Here is a 20,591-nt window from a genome sequence, read left to right on the forward strand (position 1 = left end):
ATCTCCAAAATTGTGAGGGTCAGTTCTTTGCTCCTTGAGTTTCTAAAAAGCAGAAATCTGTCTCCCTCTTTCAACAATGTAATTTGTAAATTCACTGCAGATGATCAATTATACAGGCTTCTTTTTTTGGTCCCACAATATCATTTATGTTTAATGCCTAAGATCAGATGCAGCAGTGTTAGATTCCAAGGTGTGCTTTTAGAAAGTGATTACAGCACACCGATTTAAATAAAGCATTACCATACATCTGCAGAGATTGCAGAGTCCATGAAAAGGAGAAATGGTTCCAGAAATGAGATTTTTTCCAGAACAAGATGAAGTTTATCTTTATCTGTGTGAAATAAACTCATCCTTGCTGTTGATCCAATGCAGCTTCTACAATAATGCCTGCAAATGTCCATGTCATGTCAATGGCTTTCAACATTTTGAACCATGATGACAGTAAGAAACACCACTAGCTAGTGTACAAAAAATACAGGCCATCCTCTTTGATGTTCACCCCACCCCACCCTACTGCCTACTTTGCTCTCTTCCACCCTATCCTCAATCCTGGCCTGGATTCACAGCCGATTAAGAGTTGCCACCTGTTGTTTGAACCTCAGAGCTATGGCCTGTTGCTTTGGCTTGCCAATCACACCAACATGGGTGAACTATTTATTTTCTCTTTTTGTTTCACAGCTCCTAGAAGCAAGAAGGACCCTGTGCTTGGAGAGGGGATTATCACTTAGGAATTTGTGACCAGACTCCGGAGCCTGGAGGACCCTGACCAACTGTGGAAATTGCCACCACTACTGAGATATGACAGGGCCCTGCTGCTTTAATACCACCTCCCAAAATACTGAGGTTCACTTGGCATATTGTCCTCTCACTGAGGTTGCCAGATTTATCAAAGCAACAACAAAAATAGGATACCCAGGTAAATCTGAACATGAGAGCAGTTTTTTAGTATCACACACAGAATGGATTTCCAAGGGGGAAAAAACCTTTTTTCCTCCATTTTTTGATTTGCAATCTAAAGAATATCAGTGTGTATGGAATGGTTATAGGTCTCACACACACACACACACACACACACACATTCTGTGGACAGACCGGTTTGATATTCTGAGTAAACAAACCACTTGGTTTTGTGTGCATGTGTGTAGGTGTGTGTAAACTGCAGGACATTTCAGAATCCTGTCAGGATTTTGTCATTATGCATCGAACTTTTGGGGGAAACAGCAACACAGTGCTTTCCAAACTGATTAGACCACAAAGCTTCCAAGGAATCCAGTTCGGGAAATATTACATATAGGTCTACTTTCATCATGGATTTTTTTTTTTACAGAAAAATTACTTGATCACAAATTTCTACTACCTTGACCTATTTATGCCTGTAATATTACCAATGTTTTTAATAAAAGTAAGGAATTTCTAAAATATGTAAAGGAATCTTTTTATACCTTTATTATTTTTTAAAAAAATTTATTTTGATGTAGTGCTGAGGATGGAACCCAGTGCCTTGCATGTGCTAGTTGAGCCACAACCCCAGCACCAGAAAATTTTTATTCTCAGCTCCAAGGACAAAGAAGGATATATACTAATTTTCTAATGTTTCCTATTGCCACTATAATGTACATATTAGGTTACACTTTTTCTTTATTTCTAGCCTAAATTCTAGATGTCAACTTTTCTATTTTCAGTGGCAATGGTGAGTTATCAACTGAACTCTTGAAATTCCAACAAAATGTGTTTTTATTAAAATGATTTACTTTTCATTATAGAAAATATAGTAAGGCATAAAAACCAAAAAGAAAAAAAAATCACCTGAAATCCTGACACCAAGATAACCACTATTGACATACTGCATAAATCAGTGCTAGCAGTAGTTTACAGATGTTTGATTTTTGCAATTTTTGGATTAGAATGCCAGCATTTAAAAGTGGAATGATTTCTTACAAGCGCATATATTTCTAGTTTCTTCAGAAGTATTGAAGATTGGCACCACGCAACCAGTGTTCTGGTATGACAAAGCTCAGAGTGGAGTAGCATATGCTCTGTTAGTCAGCTTTTGCATTGCTGTGAACAAAATATCTGACAAGAATAACTTAAAGGAGGAAAAGGTCATTTTGGCTCATGGTTTCAGGATTTTAGTCCATGGTGGGCTGATTCCATAGCTCTGGGCCCAGTGTGAGGCAGAACGTCATGGCGGAAGGGCATGGTGAAGTAAGGCAGCTCAGGACATGACAGCTGAGAAGCAGAGATCTCTGCTTACCAAGAACAAAATATGAAACTTAAAAGCATGCCCCCAGTGACTGACTTCCTCCATCCACACCCTAGGTGCCTACAGTTACCACCCAGTTAATACTAGTGGATTAATCAGTTCGCCTCTAAACATTCTTATATTATGCATGAGACTTTGGGGACACTTCATATAGAAACCATAACGTGTTCTCATTAGGAAAGACCATTCCCCTTTGTGCTAGTTTATCTATCTATCTATCTATCTATCTATCTATCTATCTATCTATCTATCAATCATCCATCCCCTGAGGTATTTGGGTTTGAAATCTCAGTTGTAAGTCTGGGTCTTTTATTTCTCAGATAATATGTAATTTTAAAAAGGGAGTTATTTCAGGTTCAGTTATGTAGCTTTTCCTCTATTTTGAAAACATTTTTTCATGTCATGAAATGTTCTTATCTGCATAATATTCTATTATATGGCTATGCTATACTTTATAGAAGCAATTCCCTGCTATTAGGCTTTTATATAACTCCTCATTTAATCTATTAAATATACAACATAGGGGAATATTGAATATATATATATATACTTTTAGGAAAATCTGTGCATGTGTCTATGAGTTTTAGAATAAAGTTTTATATTTAAAATTGCTGGGTCAAACAATCCATTGCTATGTATATTCAACTGTACTTATATATACTTGACAATGGAATAATTTCTTGAGCACTCTAATAGGTTAGTTTGTCCTCCTACGAGCTCAGCTCTGCTATTTCCCAACACAGAACACTTTTTTCACACACCTCCTCATAACTCATGAGAGTTGTATTCTGCGGAGGAAAGTATGAGAGATTTCCAGCTGAATTGGTGGTTATGAAGAAGGGCTGAAAGGTGGAGGTCATTCAAAGCAAGCTATATTTACATCACAGTTCTGTTGAGCTGTTGACTAGGTATAATGCTTAACTATGTTATGAATTCCTACCCAAAGAATTCTCTTGACAACCTTGCGGGTATACCCATATCCTTCTGGATTATTATTATTGTATGTGAAGAAAACAGTAACTGCTGCAAATTCTTTTTAGAACCCAGTTCTTTTTACCAGGTGAGCCAGTTGGTGGACTCAACTGTGGAAATGAAGGAGCGGCTCCCTCTGCAGTGTGGAGCTATCCTCAGGGCAGCATCCAGAATGCGCGAGGGTAAAGTTGTAGATGGTGACCTGTGGCCTTGTGGAGAGTGGATTTGAGGGGCCAGAGATTTTAAGTCTGGCAGTGAGGGTCTTGAACTAGAACTGTGGTGGTATAAAGACATGTGCTAAGATTGGTGAGGGAGAAGAGGGCACCAAGGATACATTTTAAGGTATTTCTCATCAATAATATATGAGTATTTGTGTGTATACAGACATTTTAATATCTAGAACATGTGACAAAAGAGTCAAACAACTTTAAGCAAAAAAAAATATTTAGGGATAAGAGGTTCTTGTGTATGTAGTGATCTTAATTTTTTCAAAGTTAAAAATAGCTTGTCTTTTTAATAAAAAATAGCCAACATGGGGAAAGAAGGAGGAAAAATAGCAGAAACCACAATTAATATGTGGAAAGAACTATAGCAAATATTTTGTGTCTATTCTTTTAGAACTTCTGACCCAAGGCCTTATTAAGTTGTTAGTGAGTCCTTATTTACTTCTCACTTTAGTGTTTCTGCACAATGGGAAATTACTTTGCCTTCTCATTATGTTCCCTTGGGTTTAACGCTCTTTCTAGAGCAGGAATGGTAACATCGTGGTAACTAGCTGTCTCTAGTTTAAAAGGGGTTCTGCTAACTTACACGTGAAATATGAATGAAATAACTTCTCTTCATCTTTTAGTCTAAAGTAATTCAAGACTGCTGCTATTTCTTCCTAAGTTTATTCATTGTTATTCATGCTTAAAAGTTAGCTTTGGCAACTTGGAATGTGAAGAGCTGAGTTGGTGTTTCTTGAGGGGCAGAAGGAAGGAAGGAGGTAGGATGAGGTTTCTTTCAGGAACAAACTATGAAATGCAGATTTGCATGTAGAAAGTTTATTGAGGAATGTTTTGGAGTACAACTCCCAAGAGGGCGAGAAGAAAGCAGGTTCTTGCAAAGGTAATAAACTATGCAATTGTCAGGAAAGCCTCAGCCCAACTCTGGAGCTAGGAGAGTCTGTTCCAAAGTCTTCTCAACAGACTTGGGGCCTGGCCTTTGCATTGACCAGTACTTTGATGAGGGCTGCTCTGGGATAAGGCATAACTTGGAAGTTAAGCAGTTCCCGTCAGCTGAGGGCATTCCTGGGGACCCTGCTAGGAGTAGCCAGCATACATATATCATCTAGAAGAATGAGTGCTTTGGTTGGGGGGGGGTGCATATGGGTGGTATAGAGCGGATGTCTAATTTCCATCTTCTGTGCTGCTTGGGTCCACCTGCTGTGTATGAATTTATTCCTTCTGGAGATGGCACTTCTATTATTCTCTTTGGTTCCTTTCTCCTGGGGAAAGTGAAAGGCTAGTGACATAATTTACCTCATCCGTTGTTGCAGCTGTTCTTAGGGCTGCTACTGGTGCTCATCCTCTCCCTCCTCTAGGACCGCCTCACTCTCAGTGTGTTTCTGGTCTAGATGGCTTACCTAGTAGGGTGACTCAGACCTTCAGTTCTTAGGGATATGAACCCCTGGTCACCATGCCCTTCTTAGGTTATAGTGGCAATACTTGTCCATTTATCATCAAAATTAAGTTAGAGAGTACCAAAATACCCAGTCGATCTCTTACAGGTTGGACATATTCTTCCCTGTCTCTCCCATCTAACAGTACCCCATGCTTGTCCTGCTGACCAGGGTTCAGAATCTCAGCCAGAATGATGCCTTTCCTTGCCTTCTGGTCTGGTCTTTTGGAATGAGGCACCTGAAGAAACTGCGTGGCCCTGAATGATTAAAGATTAATATGATTTTTTCTGTGTTTCCTGGTGAAAATATTATTTTTTTCTCTAAACCTGTGAGACTCAGAGATCCAGGGATAGGAGGCACACACTTCAAAGGGTGGGATGGTTAATTTTGTGTCCAGTTGGCTGCCTCATGGTGCCACAATACTGTTCTAACATTATCCTGGATGTTTCTGTGAGGATCCTTTGGGGGTAAGATTAACATTTAATCTAGGGACTTTGAGTAAAACAGATTACCAATAAGCTGAAGGCCTGAATAGAACAAAGACTGATATCTTCAGAACAAAAGGAAATCCTGCCAGTTTGGGTTGGGTGTCCCCAGAGACTCCCCTTTCGTCTTCACAGTTATGACATCTCTTATTCTTGAGGCCAAGAAATCAGTGTGGGAATTCTGCAAATGATTATGTTGTGGTGAAACTAGGAAATGACAACTTGGTGGGTCCCTGGACCTAATGTACTCATTGTGAGATGGTTGTGGAATAGAATTATTTATTATCTGACCCTTTGACATTCCTGCTCTAATCGTGGGACCAATGTGACAGTTCAAGTCTCCAAATACCAAGGGCAACTTGGAGTCTGTTTCCAGCAGTCCTGAAAATCTTTGGTATTTCCCTTCTTCTAGTGTATGGTTACCTGGGAAACACCACCATTGGCCCTTTTGGCAAAGAACCAAAATACTCATTACCATGTACACTTGTCTTGGTATTCCAGGGTTCCTGCTGGGGACCTTCCATCATTGGGTTCTGGGATTGAAAAACAGGCTAAGATCCAGAATTAGTCAAGGGGCCACAAGTTTTTAACAGGACAACTTGGCTCATCCTCTTGACTAGCCTTTCTTGATACCCACCTCCTGATTAAGAAGTCCCTCTGCCAGCTGCTGATCTGTCTTGTGCTAGGGACTCAGTGTTCCCTAGGAGCCATTTCCATTGTTCTCATTGGGATCTAGAGAAACCTAATCCATTCTGTTTCTGATGGTTTAAGGGCGTCTCCTAGCTCTGTTTATTCTTGGGATTCTACCATCCTCTATGCTACTAGGGAGCCTGGTTCCACAGTGGTATCTCTTTCTGCTACTTTGGTTCATGGAGGATGTCCATTATGAATCTTCTCAATAACACTGATTTTCTCTCATTGGCATTTTTACTGAATTCCTTATTGCTTTAAGTAGACCATCCTTTTTGTACTCAAGTAGAACATAGTTGACTGTTTTAATCAGCTTTTTCACTGCTGTGACCAAAACACCCGACAAGAACAATTTTAGGGGAGGAAGAGTTTATTTTGGGGCTCACAGTTTCAGAGGTCTCGTCCATAGATATCCAACTCCATTGCTTGGGGCCTGAGGGGAAGCAGAGTATCATGGTGAAAGTGTGTGACAGAGGAAAACAGCTGACATGGCACCAGAAACAGAGAGAGAGAGAGAGAGAGAGAGAGAGACAGAGACAGACAGACAGACAGACAGAAAGACTGACTGAACAAGCTAGCTCTGCTCAACAAGGACAAAATATATACCCCAAAGGCACAACCCCATGACCCGCCTCTTCCAGCCACACCCCATCTGCCTACAGTCACCACTCAGTTAATCCCTATCAGGAGATTAACACCTGATTAGGTTAAGGCTCACATAACCCAATCATTTCACCTCTAAACTTTCTTGCCTGGTCTCCCATGAGCTTTTGGGGGACACTTAATACTCAGATCATAACACAGGCTGATATATTTCCTGGCCTGAACGGTATATCCACTCTAGCACGTTCATCTCTTTCCGTCTTTGGATGCCATTCTCTATCATCTACCATGGTGACAGTTCTAACATTTCAGTGGCATGCTCACTTGAGCCTTCGTAGCACGTTAATCCTGTATCTCTGCTATGCATTTATGTTCTTCTCTTCAATCTGTCCCAATCAAGCTCCCTCCGGATCCAGCCTCAGACTGGTAAATGTTGACTATATCTGGAAGCTCCTTTGAGATATTACAACTTTTCTTTTGACAGAAACAGTACTTTCTTTCTGGGTCATGTTTTGATTTGATGATTGATTTTCATTGCTGACTAGGAAGGAAGGTCAGTTATGACTAATCCCTGTATTCTCAGCCCACTTCATTGCTGGACAGATGCATGGGGGTGTTTATGAATTATTTAAGGCCAATAATGCCAAATAGAATTTTGCTAGAGGGTTTCTATAAAAAGTGTTTTCTCTTTCCTATTGAAAGGAGATCATGTACTTAGCACTGGCCCCTCTCTCTTGTTCTGCCATGAAGGAACCATAATGTCTGGAACCACTGAGTCATCTTGTGACCGTGAAGAAAACACCCAAAGAATTGCAGAGATGTTGACTCTAAAATTACTGACAGAAATAAGCAGTTTCTTATTTCTGTCCCTTATACACCAAACTCTTTTTCATCCCAGAACAGGCTGATGTACTTGTTCTTCCCTGCCTGAAGCTCTTTTCTCATTTATCCTTGCACAGCCAATTCCTTCATCCAACTCTCAGCTCACTTCTTCAAAGAAGTCTTCTGTGATTACCTGATCTCAAGTAGCACTATCCCCCCAACTTCTCTCCAGGCATTCTATCATTGTGTGTGTGTATAAAATAATTGTAGCACTTAGTATTTTGTGAAAATATCTTACTGATCAATGACTACTTTAAATAACCTATATTTCTCTACTAGAAAGTAAATTTAAGGAGAGTGGGAATATGGTTTGCCTTGTCCAATGAACATCTAGACCAGAGTCTTCCATACAGTAGGTGCTAATGAATGTTTGTGGAATAAGTTCCTCCAAATAGCATTATACTTTCCATTTTTTTTAAAATTTATTTTTTAGTTATAGGTGGGCACAACATCTTTATTTTACTGTTTTATTTTTATGTGGTGCTGAGGATTGAACTCAATGCCCACGCACGCCAGGTGAGCGCTCTACCACTGAGCCACGGCCCCAGCCCCTATACTTTCCATTTTTAAATGGAGGTCAAGTGATGCCCTTTAGACATACCACACAGTGCTGTAAACATAAATGTGTGTGGAGATTCATGAGAACACAGAAAGCACTGGACAGTGTGCGCTCTGAGATTGTTGAGTGATAACTAACCTTTTTTTTTTTTTTTTTGCTGCTTAGTATCTCCGCTGTAGGAATTGTAAATTTCCCTCTTTTATAGACTCTTGTATATGCAGAAGAGAGTTATTCACTTAGGAACCTGGGAAAGTAAAATCAAATGACTTGATTACAGCGTTTGTTGCAGCAGGCACCTGGGAACACTCTGGTTGCTCTGTCTGAATGTGGCTTGGTCTGGGGACTCCAGAGGAATGAGTTTGAATTTAGTGTATCAAGGGTAAAGTCAACATATAGGCTGTTGCTAACAGAGTGGAATGATGAAGGCATGATTATCTGAGGAAAGTGATTGGGGATTTAAAAACCAGACTAAACATAATAATAAAATCAGAAATTGGGCTTTATCAAAAGGAGAGAAAAAAAATAGAAGGAGAATCATTAGGGAACGATGCTATTTAGTCGGTAGAAATAAGTGTCTGGAGGTATTTTGGGCTACTGTATATAGAGGTGATGATAGGGAGAAATGATATTAAGGTAGCGAGGGAGGTTATTTCTTGAAAATTCAAAAAATGGAAATAGGTCGGATTATATCTTTCTTTTCCTTATTCCCCAAAATAGATGAACTTAATAGGGAAGGAAGAAATTTAATTATTAGCCTGATATGAACTGATGGAAATTCCAAAACAGAAGAAGTAGACACAAAATAGTAGGAATAAAAAGGTTCTACTCTGATAATAGTCTTCATTTATTAGAGAGATGATATTTAAGAGCGGAAAGAGCCCTGGACGTGAAATCAGAAGAAATACATTAAATAATGGGTATATTCACTACCTCATATTGGTGCTATTCCATAGACTTTGCTGGATGCTGAGAATACAATGTGGTCCTGTCCATGAGAGTAACTCGAGGAGGTTACAGGCAAGCTGGCCAGGAATTTCAAGAGTGTGATAATACCATAGCAAAGGAAGAACAGCGCAGTATAGTAAGGTGTTGAGAATACAAAATCGAGTCTCGTGTGTGTGTGTGTGTGTGTGTGTGTGTGAGAGAGAGAGAGAGAGAGAGAGAGAGAGAGAGAGAGAGAAACTGGGAATATGCACTGGAGGAGGTGATGTCCAAGCTGAGTTGCAAACATCCCAAGCTGGTGTGTGCGCCACGGGGCCCTTTCATCGCCTGTTTCCTCTGCCTGGAATGCTGCTCCCTCTAACCTCTCCATAGCTGGCTCTGCAATATTCAGTTTAAAGATCACCTCCTCAGAGAGGTCTTTCCTGGACAGCCACACTAAGGAAATTTCAGAGGCAATCTCTACCAAGTCATTTTTCTTTTTAGAACATTTATCATTATCTGGTGTTTTCTTTTCATTTTGTGGTTTGTCTCCCCATTAGCATATTTGCTCTGTGAGATCCTGGACCTTGTCTACCTGTTCCTCACTGTGTCCTCGGTGACTAGAACAGTCCCTGGTTCAGAAAAAGTTCTCAACAAATATTTGTTGAATATTAGTGATAATAGTTGTTGGGGGAGTACAAGGGGCGTGAGAAGAGAGGAGGAAAACGTTCTGTTGGAGGACCCAGGAGTTATGGTTCTGTTTTATTGCCAAGGCCTTATTAGGGTTTGTTGGAAAAATTGATTCATTTCTCCCAGGGGCCTCTTTGCTGTGTAAAGAGTTGGCTGTCCCCTGTTGAAGGATTTTTATTTCGATCTGATTCTACTTTGCTGTATATTTCAGAAATGCCATTTTAACTCTGTATTGGCAACCTTCCCTGTATTTCAACTCTGCCTGAGAAGTCTTCATTTTTAGATTTCCTTGGCCTTTTTAATGGGAGTTAGGGAGTGCAAGGTCAATCTGTGGGCTCAAGATACCACCTCAATTCTAAAAATCTGAAGGGAAAATCTTATTCTTAGGTATCTTTGAGACCAGGTCATATTTCCCATAGACCTGCTGGTGTATGTTCAGGAAAAAAAAAACACACACACACTTCAAATTACTCTAAGCAAAGCAGAATTTGGGAGGAAAATTTGCTCTAGAAGCAGTTTTAATACGTCTAACACAAATTCACATGTTTTGGATTAAGTCCATTTGGATCTCCATTTTATTACTGTGGGTAATTAAGTCCAAAAACTATGCTCAAATAAGGTTCATGAATACTGCCACCACTGTGGAACTGGCCTGGTGGTGACTGGTGCTAAGCTCTCCTTCATCTCCCATTGGCCCTGAGGAGTTTAATAGTTCACGATGCTGTGAAATGCTGTCCAACCAGGTAAGGGAAATGGTGTCCGTGGAAGCATATTTTGAGGCAGCTGCATCTCAGTGGACTCCCATGCTCTAGAGTTGGATTTTCAGGCTCAGAAATGTCACTTTATTGCTGTCCTCTTGGGTGGTGGCCAAGCTTCCTGGATTCCCCCACCTGAAGTGCTAGTTGATATTGTTCTGCCCAGGACAGTCCCCGCTGGAAAGCATGCTTAGTAAACATAGGAATAGAGTAGAATAAAAATTCAATTTCAGGATAAATTTATATGGAAGTATGATTAAAAGCTGAAGAAAAGCTAAATCAGCTTTTAAAAGTAGAATGACTTTGAGGGGGTGGGGGGGGCTTGCCCCATCAGAAGTGAAAGCATATTACAACGTCATGATGATAAAAAAAACAGGAAGGTTCTGGTTCCAGAGCAGAGAATTCTCAGAGGATCCAGGTATAGGGAGGCCAGGCTTTGGATACAGTTGGCGTCAAAATAAATGGGGGAGAAGAAAGGTGTGAAGTTTAAAGTTCTTCCTTCCTCTGTTCACTTCCTGTCTGAATGGCTTTATTTTGTTCTTGGGCCTGTGCTCTGGAAGACCAGGCTCATTCCACTTCCCTGTCTTTGAGTGCCAAGTGGAAATGAGGCAAAGGTGGTAGTGTGCCGGTGACTGGGACCTCCTTCTGATCTAGGTGCTAATCCAGTGTTACAGGAGACTACAGAGGGTTGTACTGTCAAACCCTGATTAGTATAACCCTATATAATTGGGCTGCTTTAGACAGCCTGTGCTTCTACCCCATACCTTAATGAAGCCCTTCAACCCCAAATACCCAAAGCATCGGAGAATAAGGTGGGTTTACCGAAGGCTTTAAGGAAAGGGAAGAAGATTCATGTGATCTTAAAAATCCCGTCTGACACCTCAGCTCTGCCTGCCTCACCTCTCCTGTTATTCCCACTCCACATCCAGAGTCTGTCCATTATCCTGGTCATTTCAGTTCCCCTCTTAGCTTATTTAGGTTTCTCAGAAAAGCCACAGAAAGCTCCCTTCTTTGTCTACGATCTACTTCATGTTGTATCACCCTTTGTTGCTCTGGGAAAATGATAGGTGGCTCTTCCAAATTCATGGTCCCCAGACAGGATAGTCCTTCCTGGGAGGCACAGCTACTGTTAGTTTTGGTTATAAAGGGTGATGTAGCCTTCCTAGATTTTTTTTGGTATGACTCCTATTTTTGGCTTTTATCTTACTCTGTGCATTCTTTATAGACTATTTCTAGTGTTAATTATCTTCAGTGGTAGTTCTTCTGTCACTTTTGAGGAGAATGGGCTTATTGTTTGAAGCTGTGGTACAAGAATAGACGAGGATAATGACTTTTTCTTGCTTCATGAACTTTAAAATATTCATTTTGTATTTGTTTGCTGGAGATGGCAGACACTCTCTCTTTTGTGTGCTTAAGATAGAAAACAAAGTTTTAGCAGAGAACAGGAAAAAAACCCCTTTATTTTGAAAGTAAAAAAATGAGTGGGAATAAGATTTTGATTCCAAGTCTTATTATCTAGCATTTCAGTAATGCCTACCTCTTCTAGATACATGGAATAGATATTCTATACAGGTAGTCTCTACCCTACTCCCTGTCCTCTTCTTTCTTGGCTGTCATTGACATGGGAGTCATTGTCAATACACTAGTGCTTAAAATTAATTTGTGGGTCTATAATTGGGGGGTGAGATGGGTGAAAATCAGAAGCATCTTAGAGGAAACGACCACTCCGTCCCTCCTTGGGCTAGCTCCCAGGTAGGACTGGCCTATCTAATGTTAATCCTTTACTTCTCATATTTCACCTTTTTATTTTAATTTTTTAATTTATATATGACAGCAGAATGCATTACAATTCTTATTACACATATGGAGCACGATTTTTCATATCTCTGGTTGCATACAAAGTATATTCACACCAATTCATGACTTCATACACGTACTTTGGATAATAATGATCATCACATTCCACCATTATTTATAACTAATCCCATTCCCCCTCCCTTCCCCTCCAACCCCTCTGCCCTATCTAGAGTTCATCTATTCCTCCCATGCCCCCTCTCCCTATCCCACTATGAATCAGCCTCTTTATATCAAAGAATACATTTGGCATTTGGTTATTTGGGATTGGCTAACTTCACTTTGCATTATCTTTTCTAGCTCCATCCATTTACCTGAAAATGCCATGATTTTATTCTCTTTTATTGCTGAGTAATATTCCATTGTGTATATATGCCACATTTTTTTTTTATCCATTCATCTCTCGAAGGGTATGGCATCTAGGTTGGTTCTATAGTTTAGCTATTGTGAATTGTGTGGCTATAAACATTGATGTGGCTGTGTCCCTGTAGTATGCTGTTTTTAAGTCCTTTGGGTATAGACCGAGGTGAGGGATAGCTGGGTCAAATGGTGGTTCCATTCCCAATTTTCCAAGAAATCTCTATACTGCTTTTCATATTGGCTGCACCAGTTTGCAGTCCCACCAGCAATGTATGAGTGTGCCTTTCTCCCCACATCCTCGCCAACACTCATTGTCATTTGTCTTCATAATAGCTGCCATTCTGACTGGAGTGAGATGAAATCTTCAAGTAGTTTTGATTTGCATTTCTCTAATTGCTAGTGATGATGAACATTTTTTCATGTATTTGATTGATTGTATATCCTCTTCTGAGAAGTGTCTGTTCAGGTCCTTGGCCCATTTATTGATTATTTGTTTTTTTGATGTTTAACTTTTTGAGTTTTTTACATACCCTGGAGATTAGTGCTCTATCTCATGTGTAAGGGGTAAATATTTGCTCCCAAGATGTAGGCTCTCTATTCACCTCACAGATTATTTCTTTTGCTGAGAAGAAACTTTTTAGTTTGAGTCCATCCTATTTATTGATTCTTGATTTTAATTCTTACACCACAGGAGTCTTATTAAGGAAGTTGGGGCCTAATCCCACATGATGGGGATTAGAGCCTATTTTTTCTTCTATTAGATGAAAGGTCTCTGGTTGTATTCCTAAGTCCTTGATTGATTTGAGGTTGAGTTTTGTGCGTGTTTAGAGAGAGGGGTTTAATTTCATTTTGTTGTATATGGATTTCCAGTTTTCCCAGCACCATTTGTTGAAGAGGCTATCTTTTCTCCAATGCATGTTTTTGGCACCTTTGTCTAATATAAGATAATTGTAATTTTGTGGATTAGTCTCTGTGTCCTCTATTCTGTACCATTAGTCTACCAGTCTGTTTTGGTGCCAATACCATGCTATTCTTGTTACTATTGCTCTGTAGTATAGTGATACCGCCTGCTTCACTCTTCCTGCTAAGGATGCTTTAGCTATTCTGGGTCTCTTATTTTTTCAGATGAATTCCATGATTGCTTTTTCTATTTCTATGAGGAATGGCATTGGGATTTTGATCGGAATTGCATTAAATCTGTATAGTGCTTTTGGAAGTATAGTCATTTTGATAATATTAATTCTGCCTATACAGGAGCAAGGTAGATCTTTCCATCCTCTAAAGTCTTCTTCAACTTCTTTCTTTAGGGTTCTATAATTTTCATTATATAGATATTTTTACTCTTTTGTTAGGTTGATTTCCAAATATTTTATATTATTTCACTTTTTAATTAAGCCTAAATCCTACCACTCAGAAACTCACTTGGGTAAATAACCTGTTAAAAACACAACTATCCATGGAAACTGTATAATGTTCTCACTGGAAAAATTAATCCCTTCTTCTTTCTATGTTAGTTACCTCTTGCTGTGTAATAAACTACCCAAAATTTAGTGGTTTAAAACCAATAACCATTCCATTTGCTCATTATTCTGTATTCATGTAACTGGACTGGTATCAGGCTGATAGGCTTCTGCTGGACTTGCCTGGGGTCACTTGTGTCTCTCTGTTGATATCTGGGGGTGTAAGTTGGAATGTCCCATCTCTGTTACACATGGACTTGTCCTCCAGCAGGCCAGTCTGGGCCTCCTCACATGGTAGGACCACCTTCCAAAGGGCAAGAAGAAAATCTGCAAGGTCTCCTGACATTGTGGCTCCAATATCATGCAACACCATTTCCAAGTAAGTCACAGGTCAGCCAAAATTCAAGAGTAGAGAAGTATCTCTTGTGCTAGAGATCTTCCAATGGATGCATGCCTACAGTGTGGAAGGAATTATTGCAGCCATCTTTGCAAATAATCTACCACAGCTGCTATAGAAAATGTATGGCTCTGTTCCTAAGCTGCTAGAGGGAGGGAACTCTCGCTCGATCATTCTGTACCACAAGGACTAGTGTTTTTCACAAGTTAGTGTTTGATAGTCATTGGTTTAAACTGCATTCACATGTAGAGAAGAAAAGGGGCTACCACGAGTCGCATAGAAAGACAATCTGGCCATCAGGCCAAATCAGGGGACTTAGGGCAGGTTCAGAAGCTGGAGGTCTAAGCCCTATTGGGACATCTGTTGAGACAATTGCCTGTGGGTATTATAGAGGGCAGGAAGGATTGGGCAGGGTTGAAGCCAGGTACTAACAAGTGAATTGGAGAGGAGCTCAGAAGGCCTGAGAAGGAATTTTTGGGCCTGGATGGGTTGATGGGTGGTTTTGCTCAGCAGCACCATCCAGGTATGCCTATAAAAGACCGTATATGCCAGGGGTCCTCTGATAAATCCAAGCTGGGTTTAATACACCTCAGAAAGGTGCAGAGTTCTGACTGTTGTGGCAGAGATTAGATCCCTTTGAGCCCCATCTGTTGTGCTGTTCATCTGTTTTACCCATTCCTCCTTCCTCACCTCACTTCCACGGTTCATCATGCCTTTCTGTTCAAATAGCTCAAACCTCACTTCCTCCATGAGGTCTTTCCTGATATCCTGCCCTTCTGTTTTCTTAAACCATCTGATACCTGTTCAACTGTGGACACCTTTCTATTTCATGTATTCTTAGTTCTCTTGAATTTTTTTTTTCTTTCTAAATTTAAGTTGTATAAACTTCTGGAGAACAGAGATTGTATCTTATACTTTCCATTTTCCTTCTGTAAACACATAGACCTCCATATAGTAAATACTCAGTACGCATTTCTTGTTTGGTGTATAGGTAAGCCTTTGTTGCATAATTGATCTCTAAAATTAGATGATTTTAAAACCCACATTTATCAGCTCACAGTGCATCAGAATGGCTGTGGATGGAGCCCAGCTAGATGGTGGTTCTGGTGGGGTCAGTTGGGGTGGGGGGTGACTGGTACCAGGTGTGCCAAGATGGATTCAGTAGTCATGTGTCTGCTGTTTGGCAGGCTAGCAGCTGAGGGTAGCTGACTGTGTTCTCCCTCACATGACTTCTTATCCTCCAGAAGACTTGCTTGAGTCATCACATGTCAATTTCAGGATTCTAACACAGCAAGAAAGAGAGAGAGCACCAGTGACAAGTGCTTTCAAGTCTTAGCTGTGTCACATTTGCTAATGTTCTGTTTGCTAAAACAAGTCACATGCCAAGCCCAGACTTGAGCATGAAGAAATATATTATATGTCTTAATGGAAATAGCTATGCAGCCTTGTGACAAAGGACCATGCATATCGAGATGAAAAGAATTGGTAACCATTACTTCAATCAACTATATCCTTCTAACCATGAGTTATTCACATCCCTCCCACATGCAAAATATTCCCACCTCAGGAAACCCAAAAGCTCATCCTATCTATGGCATCAGTAATCTGTGTCAGGTTCACATGAGTCTTTTCTGGTAGGGATCCTTTTGACCCAAAGACCTATAATTAGAATGACCAGTTGTATGACTGACTGGTGAGATAGAACCAGATAACCACAATGGGCATTTCTGTTCAAGAAGGAAAAGAAAAAAATCCCATCAGGTGTTGTGACACACAACTAAACCAGTCAGGGTCACTCCAGGTGAACTGGGCTGGCACGAAATAATCACACAAAGACAGATCATACCTTTTTCTTTGGGTTCTGTGATGGCTCCTCTGACCCAGCTCCCACAAAGGAGGCAAGGCAGGCAAGAAAGAGAACCCGGTTTTATTGGGGAGAAGTCATTCAAACGAGGCAAGGGGTAGGATTACAAAGGAACAGGTGAGTGTAACCCAACCCCACCTACTCCTAGAGCCATACTTCATTATCTGAGCGGAGGTAAAGCCCAAGTGATTACAGGCACAATAATTGTTAATATCTCTTTCTCAGGACTTAAGGGCATGTATTTCCAGAGCCACCCCTGACAATTAGGAATTCCATAGAACTGAGTAATCCATAGCAATTCTGAAATCTAGTTCACTGCCAGGGAGCATTTTCTTTGGAATCCTGGCTAGGTTCTACTTCCTGGGAGTGGATACCCAGTCTATTATTCCTCATGGCTCTTAGCTTAACTTTCTAAGATGTCTTTGATTTCCACAAGAAATGGTTGGTCTTTGCAACTAAGTAACTTTCCCAGCTTGTTTCTATCTCGCAGAAAGTTGGAAGTCCAGAGTTGCCTTTTAATTTTTAAATGTTTCAGTCCATTTTAGCCTAAGTTGGCACTATTTCATCAATATAACTCTCTTAAAAATCTCTGTGGGCTTCTCTAGGAATAGGATGCAGATCTATTCCACTTAATAAAAGTTCTACATACATTTCTGAGATGGGCCTCTTTTCTTTATAGGAGCCATGTATATTAGCGTTCTCTAAAAGTACAAAATCAACAGGAAGTATGATTATAAAAAGGGGATTTATTAGGTTGGCTTACGTGACCAGAAGCTGGATTGTCCACAATGGCCATCTGCAGACTGGAGCTGGAAGAACCAGTAGCTGCACAGTTCAAGAGGCTGAAGCCCCAGAACAAGAGGGATCAATGGTGCTACCCTAGTCTAAGACCAAAGGCTTCTGGAAACTTCCTGGAGAATCACTGGCAGAGTCTGCTTGGAAAGAGTGTAGAAGTGAAAGTCCAACATCCTTAGACAATAGCAGCAGCAGCAGCAATCAAGAACCTGTCCAAGAAGAATCAAGCTTGCATCTGCTGCTGCTGCTTTGTGCTTCCAAAGGTTATTTCATCCAAGCCATCATCCTATTGGACGGCGCTGACCACATTTAGGGAGGGTCTCCACTTCAGTTGGCTATCCCACATGCCAATCATTCCTAGACACACCTTCATTGACACCCCCAGAAGCCTCTTAATCATCAGTATCTGTTTATCCAACCAAGTTGACAATTCAAATTAACCATTGCACCATGCTAGGCCACTGTAGAACAAAAATCTTGTTTAAGTTTTTTCTTCTTCAAATTGTGGTAATGGGAATTGAACTCAAGGACACTACAATACTGAGCTACATCTCAGACCTTTTTATTTTTTATTTTGAGGCAAGGTCTTTCTAAGTTGCTGGTGTTGACCTAGAACTTGTGATCTTCCTGCTTCAGCCTCCTGAGGAGCTGGGATTATATGTATGCACCACCACACCTGGCTAGAATAATAATCTTAGTGAAAATGCTTGGTATAGTTGAGAGGGCCTATTAGTCACTGCCTTAAATCTTTCAAAATATTAAGTTGGCTTGGAGGTTACCTTGATTTGATCTTTATCCTGAGGCTGTTTCTTCCTTTGAGTATTTTTTTACTGGCTTAGAAGTGTGGAAATGAGAATTTTATTATCTAATCTAGCAAGTTCTGACTCCTCTAAGTATCCCCTAAATTCTACTTGCAAACAGAAAAGCTCTTCCATTAGCTCACCTCTCTCTTCCCCTACCTTATCATAATTAGCTAAAATAAGCCAACTGACACTTTCAACACTCTACCTGGAAATCATCTTGCCAAGGCCCATGATTTCATTATATTGTATTCTATCTTTCAAGTTTGCCAGAGGAAATAGTTTTGTCAATTGTCTTTTTTTCTTTGTTATTAGACTTTATTTTCACCTTTAAATCTTTCCATTTTTCAATTTTTTTTGCACCAAAAAGATATCAGTACTTTTCATTCCACTCTGGTCAATTTGAGAAAGAGCCTTGTGGGCTGTGGTATTTTGCTGGCTTTATTTTGGGTCTTCAGATATTCAGAGTTTAACTTGGTGAATCTTATTTTGCTTCTATTGGCTCATCTGATAACTTTGCTTTCTTTGATGGAGGGTTTGGCAATGAAGCTGAAGGTTCTGGAAGCTTTAAATATTTAGATAAGTAATTATTTAATTCTTTAGGGATATAATCAGATATCAGACCATGGGCATAATGAATAGAATCCTCCTCCTTGTTACTAGAAACCTGGTCATCAGAGAAATGCAGCTGACTGCACCTGGGTACCAACATTTACATCCTTTTTCAGGGCTGCCATAGTATGATTAGACTTCTTCCCCAGCCACTTTAATATCTTCTCTTTGTTTAATATCTTCTCTTTTAATATTTCTTGTGTCTATTTCTTCCTCCTCTGTCACATGGGGAAATAATGTATCAAGTTCAGGAAGTTTTTAGCAACAAGTTGCTTGATCTAGGACTGAACCTCCTCCTCTTTTTTGGCCTTTAGGAGATAGAGGAGGAGCAGAAATAGAGGTCCATGGAGTGGCAGAATGGAGATGACCTCTAGATTGAACTCAGTGACTGGTTAGCCAAGAATGGTGTTTTCCTTGGGAACTTTGATTTGAAACCGCTTCATTGAACAAGTAAATGGCTCCTTCCCCTGAACATGGGTGTTTTAGCCAGCTTTTCCTCTGTTGTGACTAAAAGACCTGACAGGAACAATTTCAGAGGAGGACAAGTTTATTTGGGGTTTGTGGTTTCAGAGGTCTCAGTTCATGGACAACAGGCTTCATTCCTCAGGCTCCAGGCGAGGCTGAACATAATGATGGAAGAGTGTGGTGGAGGGAAGCAATTCACATGATAATCAGAAAGCAGAGAGAGGAGCAAGAGAGCGCTTCCATTCACCAGGTACAAAATATGTACCCTAAAGGCATGCCCCCAATGTCCACTTTTTCCAGCCACATCCTATCTGCAACTACCACTCAGTTAATCCCATCAGGAAATCAATTCACTGATTGGGTTAAAGCTCTTATGATCCAATCATTTCACTTCTAAACCTTCTTGCATTGTTTCACACATGAGCTTTTGGGGGATATCTCACATCTAAACCATAACAGTGGGCTGAGTTTTACATAAGGCCACTTTTCATCTTCTCTGATGCACATTTTAAATATTCTAGAATCAGGAACACATGCTGCTAGGCTTGCCTGGTCCCCACATAGTCCACATCCTGGCTACTCCTCCCACTTCTCCAGATGCTCTTGCCCTGGTGACCTCAGCTCAAGCAAAAATGGCCACAGAATGGTTTGTTCCAGGCAGCACAGCACTCTAGGGAACTGGCAGAGCCCCAGAAGCCTCTAGCTTACATTCCCATACATCTTTTAAAATTTGCCAGACTGAGATGCCTGGATTACCAGCTCATGGTCCTGGTAGGGGAAGAACCCACAACTGCTCCCCTCTGCTTCTTCACCAGTGGGAGGAGATGCTAACTCTGCACCCCAGGGCACCTCTGTCAGTTATTTCTTATTTCTAACATGGGGTGTCATTTTTCCAGACTGCTAGAGCAGGTTCCTTATTGCTTCCCCAACATCTGCTAATTTTTTGCTTGCCATTTTTCAGAGTTAGTTGACGTTTTCTTTGCTGCTTTTGCAGGCTCTGGTTGTTATTTGGTCTTAGAACCAATGCTATTTAATTTTAATTTTGTTATATCTGCACTCTCATCCTGGAACCTATTTCTTTCTTAGATTTTGCTTGGTCATAGACTACCCCTAATTCTGATGGTCTAAAGCAACAGCATTATTTTCACAATTTCTAATTTGAGTTGGCTAGTCTGGGCTGAAAGTGTGGGATAGCCTCACTTCTGTGCCTGACAGTTGCCTTGAGGTCAATAGGGTGCCAGAGATGACTCAGCTGAGTGTCTCCTACCATTTTCAAGATGGCCCAAGTTTCTTACATTGTGATGATTGAGAATTCTTAAAAGTAGCAAGTAAGGCAGGTGCTTTTTTGTGTTTCTGCTTGTATCATATCTCAATGGTCAAAGCAAGTCAAAGTGTGGAACTGAGTCAGTGTGGGATGGGGACTATGGAGGGTAATGGAGATGGAGGAGAATCAGTTCGATCAGTTTTGCAAAGAATCTAACAATTTTGGTTCAACTGATACCCA

The 20,591-nt window shown here is 40.5% G+C and overlaps 1 pseudogene; it reads right to left on the reverse strand.

Moving 5' to 3' along the window:
- Positions 1 to 18,489: 18,489 nt before the first annotated feature.
- LOC107143554 lies at positions 18,490 to 19,807 on the reverse strand (annotated as a pseudogene).
- Positions 19,808 to 20,591: the final 784 nt, after the last annotated feature.

This window comes from Marmota marmota, unplaced genomic scaffold (genome assembly GCF_001458135.2).
Source record: "Marmota marmota marmota unplaced genomic scaffold, marMar, whole genome shotgun sequence".
Lineage (NCBI taxonomy): Eukaryota > Metazoa > Chordata > Mammalia > Rodentia > Sciuridae > Marmota > Marmota marmota.